Here is a 7,366-nt window from a genome sequence, read left to right on the forward strand (position 1 = left end):
ATTCTCTTTTCTTCGTAAATCAGTTCATTAGTTAATTTAATGCAGTATACAAAAATAGGCAATGTCGATACATAATAATGGATCCGTGATTGTATCTGGTTTTTTTAAAGATTTTTTTGGGTCCTGGTTCTTTTTCGCACAATTACGTAAAAGGCCAAAGGCCAAAATTAATGACCCCACTTTTCGTTGTGCATATAGTTCTTTTCAATTAGAGTGTATTTTTTCTTATTTATTTTTCTTTCCCTCCCTTTTTCGTTTCTTTTTTTTCGTGTGGTGGAAATTCAAGAAGAGAGGTGAAATAAACTTTTGGATGTTGTACTTTAACTGAGTTTGATATGGAAAGAGTGATTAGGCCAATTGCAAGAAGTTCATATTTACAGTTTTCGGAACATCGCTTGACTTGTCAATAGGGGTAAGGGTGTGTATTGGCTAAATTTGTAGAAATGATCGCTTTAATCTTTCTGAATTTTTTAAGATATTTTTGGACTAGTACTATACATTACACATACAAAAGATTACACATACTATACATTACACAGACAAAAATGGCAGGGTGCAATATTAATGAGACATAACGTTATAAAGAACTAACAGAGGAATTAATTGTGGTCTGTGGCCGTATAACACAAATTACTACACAAAACCAACCGTTTTATTGACAACACGTAGTTATCGAAATCAACACTTACAATTAAATTTCTAGTTATCATATCAACCAAGTTATATCGTTTATTTCAAACAGTCTTGTTTGCGTTTTATAAACATTTGCTGTTATTTGCAAGAGGTTTATTACTATGATATTATCAAAATGATTTTACATATAAATCAATCTATACATACATATGGGCTATCTGGATGTGTGTGACTATCACATTCATGGTACAAGGTCTTATTCATAATATCTTTGAATTTGTTCTTAACATCTTGGTTCTGCCAGTTCCAACTATACATCATATCAACATTGTGGTAAGGGTTTGAACCGAGTTGATCATACAATGGCAAACTTTGACAGTTGCTTATTTCAGTTTTAGGATAGTAATAGATGAAGGCTAAGCACATCTCTTCTGCAGTTGACAATCCTCCCTAAAAATAAACTTTTAAAGTTTTAAATACAAATTGACATTGACTTATAGAAACTACCCATGTGAAACAGATAGTCAAACAATGGACCGGAGAAGATATCAAATAAAACGGTGTGGTCACGTTTCTCCAACATTTGGTAATTAGACTAAAACAACATTAGGGATTATGGGGTCCTCTTAAGGACTCGATCTTGATATCTACCTGTAATTCACCTGTTCTTGACCAAAATATTGTTAAAAAGGTATATATTTTTTAAAGATACATATATATATATAATTTTTAATAGTCTCCCAAAATTGTAAAAGTCCATATAGTCTAACACAGTAATGTAATTTTTTATTTTATATAAAAAAGATGTGCATGGTATGATAGACAATGAGACAACTCTCTACAAGAGACAAAATGAAACAGAACTTAACAATTATACATAAAAAAGAAGATGTGGTATGATTGCCAATGAGACAACTATTCACAAGAGACCAAATGACACAGACATTAACAAATATAGATCACCGTACGACCTTCAACAATGAGCAAAGTAATACCGCATAGTCAGCTTTAAAAGGACCCGAGAAAACAAATGTTTAACAATTCAAACGAGAAAACTAACGGCCTATTTTTTGTTGAATAACCTTTTTAATTTTGTAAATCAAATACGGCGGATGAAAATAATAACGTAACCGTTTCTGGTTATACTCGACCAAAAATATATGGTTTGTTAATGTTTTGATATAAATATTTTTTAACAATATCCCTTTTTACAATATTTTAGTTAAGACCTGATATAGTTGAATTACAGGTAATTATCACGATGCCAGTCCTTATGAGGACCCCATAATCCCTTATGTTGTTTTAGTCTAATTATCAAATGTTGGAGAAACATGACTAAACCTAAAGATTTTTACCGGTACATGCAGCTCATGAGATTCGTAAAAAGCATGATTAAGTATTATCTAAGGGGTTTGTTTTAGAAAATTAATTTATACGAAGTTTGCCTGCCGTTAATTAACGTAGCAGCAGCTCGTTATGATTACCCACCCATTTAATTATTGTTCATGTGGTTATAAATTTAATATATCACATTATATTAGTATGTATTTTTCCTCTTTTGTAGATAGATCTTGATTGAGTTAGTATATGATTGGATCGGTAGTTTGCTTGCATGTATTCATAGTGAAGGACTTTATATAAGTTTGAAGAATTTTGATTGTAATTAATATTAAAGGCTGCTCGTGTCGTTTCTTTATTAAATACTTTATACTCGTTTGAGCTTGGTGAATTAGAAAATCATACTTTTTATATAGCGTAATTTATACTTATGTTATGTTTTGGATTTCAAAATATTCGGGACGAAGCATTACTCAAGAGACATTATTTGAAATACACGTCTGATACATTCAAAAGTTATTACACAAAGTGGCCTTAACTTGAAAACATGATGAAGCACACTTCAAATAATTCATCTCAAGAGTAAATATTTGAGCTTTTCGTATCCCTTTTCCTTTGAAACTACTGAGAGAAATTAAATCAAACTTGATCACAATCACTATTATAGTATCTAGCTTAAAAAATGTATCCGATGATTGCTTGCCAACCAGCATGGCCGATATGGCTGAAATTAGACCGTAGTGGAATAATGGAGTTTTGGACATATATCTCTGAAACTAAAACATTTAAGGCAAATTTTACATGGTTCAAAATGTTCATCAAGTTGAGATCTATCTGTCCTGAAATTTTCAGATGTATCAGACAAACCTTTGTAGGGTTGCTACACTTGAATTGGTAATTGTTAGTAAATTTTGCAGTTTTTGGTTATCATCTTCAATATTATTAAAGAAAGAGATAAACTATAAACAGAGATAATGTTCACAAAGCAACATCTACAAAAAGGTCAACAGGATCAAAATGATCCAACTGGATTTATTGCCCTTTAAAGTCAAATGTAACATTTTTTCTTGAAATTTTTGTAGTCTTTTACAAGTCTTCCCCAGAGACAACTTTGACAAATTTAACAAAACTTGGCCATATGTATCATTAGGGTAGCTTATTAAAAAAAGTTTCCGATGACTCTGCCTGTCAACCATCATGGCAAAAATGGTAGGAAATAGAGCATAGTGGGGGAATGTAGTTTTTGACTTATATCTCTAAACCATAAAGCAAAAACTTATAACGGTTGCATTATTTCATGCACCAATTGTAAATAAAAATATATGGTGAGCGACACAGGCTCCTTGTAGTCTGTAGTTTAAATTTCGGTCAGTAGATTATCAAAACCGACATAAAAGAATGTGCGATAGATATATACCAGAGGAAGAAAATACTTAACTCAAAACATGTTTGTATAACCGAATCTTTAAAAATAGAGATAAAAATAAACCTAGACAATAAAATGTTAATATTGATACTTTAACCCTTTTCGTAGAGTTCATGATAGTGTTGCATTTGAATTGAAGTTATTCATGTTGCTACATGTTAAAAACTTTTGCAGACCTTTAAAACCAAATATCAATAAACAATAATTGGGGAGGGTTGTATTTATTTTCAACAAGAATGACTCGTGCATGTATATCACACATCAACCTATGTATATCGGCCCCACCCATATATCTAGTTATAGTTAGGATAAATGGATGTTACCAATGTCGGTTTAGTTCTACCTGTTGAATCGTAATGGCAGTCAATGGTTAAACTATTGCCCTGAAAAAATAAAACAAGATCTATTGGAAGAAAGTAAAACACTATCTATTAAGATTGTCTGGGTTACCAAGTATGTCACACTTATACAGATGCCAATCAATTGAATATAGATATTGCTACTACACATTTCCTTTTGGTCTCTTTTGATTTCAAAAATATGTTCGTATTCACAAAACTATGATATTATCATAACGCTATGCTGAACCCGCAAAGTGGAAAGGGATTAATATAAGTTGCAAAACTTGTTTCCCAATCCACTATAAATAAATATGTTTAAACTTAAATATGTGATAAAAGAAATTATTCAGCATCAATTTTGTTTGAGTCTAAACTAGTTTTATGAGCAATGATTTAGAGGATAGAGTACAGTCAATTCATTTATAAAAATTAACGGTACAAAAATACATACATAATATGAGGAAGGCGCTACCTTAAATGCCAGCTTTATACTAAGACAATGTCCTATATATATTGATTGGTAGTTGATTGTTTAACGTCCAGTGGCAAATATTTCATGCATGTTCAGAACGAATGTCCTAGGCTACGTCATATTGTTTATGTCTAAAATAAAATTATAAGTTCAGATGGAAAATGTTTAGGGAACGATCATTGAACTTGAAAAGGCAGAAGGGGTTATGGTATTTTTTCGAAAAAAATATTCTGATTCCAAAATTGATGAATAAAAAATCTGTTCAAACAGAGGACAAAAAAAAATATTTGAATCCAGATCTTCACCAAAAATGATTTTATCTTTCAGATATGCAAAATAAATTTAACTTTTATATATCTTAAAACATTTAAAACTTCCCAAACCGCACAGGTAAGTCTGTACACAGTAGTTTTTTTAGGTGACAATGGCCGTATTTGACAATTTGTTATGATAAACCTTAATACTAAGTAGATATAGGAAGATGTGGTGTGAGTACCAATGAGACAACTCTCCATACAAATAACAATTTAAAAAGTAAACCATTATAGGCCTTCAACACGAAGCCTTGGCTCACACCGAACAACAAGCTATAAAGGGCCCCAAAATTACTAGTGTAAAACCATTCAAACGGAAAACTTACTAGTGTTAAATTTTGACTAAATAATTTTAATTGTTAGCGCTGAAGAGCTTCAGTGAAAAAAATCTGACGCGATAGTCCTGATCATCTTCAGTTTGTGATTTCTACATCAATTTCATGTACTAATTCAGTCAGTTTTATGTCATTTCTTGCATATATTTTTTTTTGTTACATGTACATGATGTAGCTTACTTTTCAAGTTTTTATATGACAACAGAAATTGAGAATAAAATTGAGAATTGAAATGGGAAATACAAGCATGTTAAAAATTTGCTTTCAAGTAATGCTTAAGCATGTCATAGTTGTTTTCAAGAAGACACATTTGGTTTCCAGACAATAACTTGAGTATAAGTGAATGGATCTCTATGAAATTTTACTAGAAGGATCAATACACAAAAGGAAGATTAAGAATTGATTTTGGGGTTATGGTACAACATTTTGGGGTTGTTTTTTTTTCAAATTTTTTGGTTTTTCTTCCAAAATTTACCCTATTTACATTGATTATACTGGTCTAGTATATATAGATCCAACAAATACTGATTTGGCAGGAGATGCACACAAAATAGGGTGTTTTAAAAATTTTATCTGCAATTTGTGCATTTTCCCTATGATGTGTACTTCTTGATAATGTCTATGTGAGAATCATGATAAAGAAAATATATTTGGTAAGTATATATATATTCACAATTGACATGCGCCAGTGTGCTTCAAAAGGGTCTTCTTTCCCTTTCATTTCCAAAATTACACATGATTTTTTTTTCTCTCACAGAAACACATGAGTTATTTAGTAAATAAAACACTTGTCATTGTTTGAAACTTTCAGTAATAAAAATTTAGTTTAGCCTGTTTGAATGTTTCACTGATTGTGTAAAAATTTTAACTGAAAATGTACAAAACACTTAATAAAATTGCATTATCTGCAGAACATATTGTCCATGCTATTCTAATCTGAGTTTTTATTCATACATATACTGGCATGGCTGGTGCTGTTCCAAGTTGTCTTCTTTTTCTGTTTCTTGAGAAGTATTTGTTTAACCTGTTCAGTCACTATAAAGTGTTACAATTCTTATTTAGACGCAACACATAAATGGTGACCAAAAAGGTACCGCTTTCACATGAGAGAAGCTAGAAAAAAAATTAAATGTACACATTTTCAATATTTTTGTAGGACTTACTATCATATGAAATTATGGCATTAGAGACTTCTGCTGAATAGAAATGTTTAGGTTCACCTGATACCTGTTTTCAAATTAGTCCATATTGAAGTTTGAAGGGTCCAAAATTAAAATATGTTTGATTTCAAATGACATAAAAATTTGGTGTTTTTTATATGCTAAATATACATCTGTGGTCATATCAGGCTGTGCTTTGCGAAGCATTTTATTGCCTTTAGGTTTGTCCTTTTTTTTTGGTCATGAAAATTAATTTGTAGTTCTGTTGTGAAGTTGCTAACATGAGAATACCCAAATTGCTCCTATATTGTCAGTTTTTTCACCAACTTTTTTAAATGTACCAGGCAAAAGTTTATTCTGTGCTTATTTTGTAGACTATCCTTGTTTACAATATAGTTACGCCAATTTAATTTTGAGTCCATGTAGAGTCATAGAAAAATGGGTTTGAAATGACCTCCAAACAATCCATGATACTGTAATGAGGTCAGTACCAAAATTCCATACATCATTACATGTATGGTTGATTTCAAATCCTTAAAACTGGAATATAAACATATGTTTTGTTTTATTTCTTCAAATATTTCAAACAATTTGACATTACTCCATGCTTCAACTATTATTTTTTGAAGAAAAGGATGCTGGTAACAAATTTAATTTGCTCATTTTAAAAAGATGATTTAATTAGATAATGGTGAAAGAAAACTTGTAAGATTTCTGCAGGTTTTTTTTGGCTGAATAGGTGCAATTTGGTAACTGAGTGCAATTTTGGTACTGTGATGTTATATACATGTAACCATAAGTGTGTATTGCTAAATAGATTGAAATGTGAACCTGATAGTGATACATGTATATAGTGATAAAGTACTTAGTAGAGTAAAAATGCTTTGATCAGGTTTAAACTGACTCATAAAATATAAAGGGGACTGCTGCAGCTTGAATTTTAAAGGATGTAGCCCACATACTTCCAAGTAACATGCCCTGTATATACCTATCAAAGTCATGGTATTCTCATGGGTTATCATAATAACTCCATCTTCCCATAAAATTCAATTTTGAACAATATGGGAGCATACAATATATACATTACTAATTGTACAGTGTCAGTACTACTCAGACTCAAGTCTCCTTTTATGATTAAACTTAGAGAGAGAGAAAACAAAACAGCTTCCTTCTTCTGAGTCCTGGGACTAATAAGGTATCTTAGATATCTGATATGACATAATCAATGAAAAGATTTGTTGAGAGGAAGTACAGAATAAGAAGATTGTGAATTATTTCAATATATTTTTTTGTTTTAAACTTTTGTTATTAATAAAGAATAAAGTTGTGATTTAGTCTGTGGGCTAC

The sequence above is a fragment of the Mytilus edulis genome, chromosome 2 (assembly GCF_963676685.1).
Source record: "Mytilus edulis chromosome 2, xbMytEdul2.2, whole genome shotgun sequence".
NCBI lineage: Eukaryota > Metazoa > Mollusca > Bivalvia > Mytilida > Mytilidae > Mytilus > Mytilus edulis.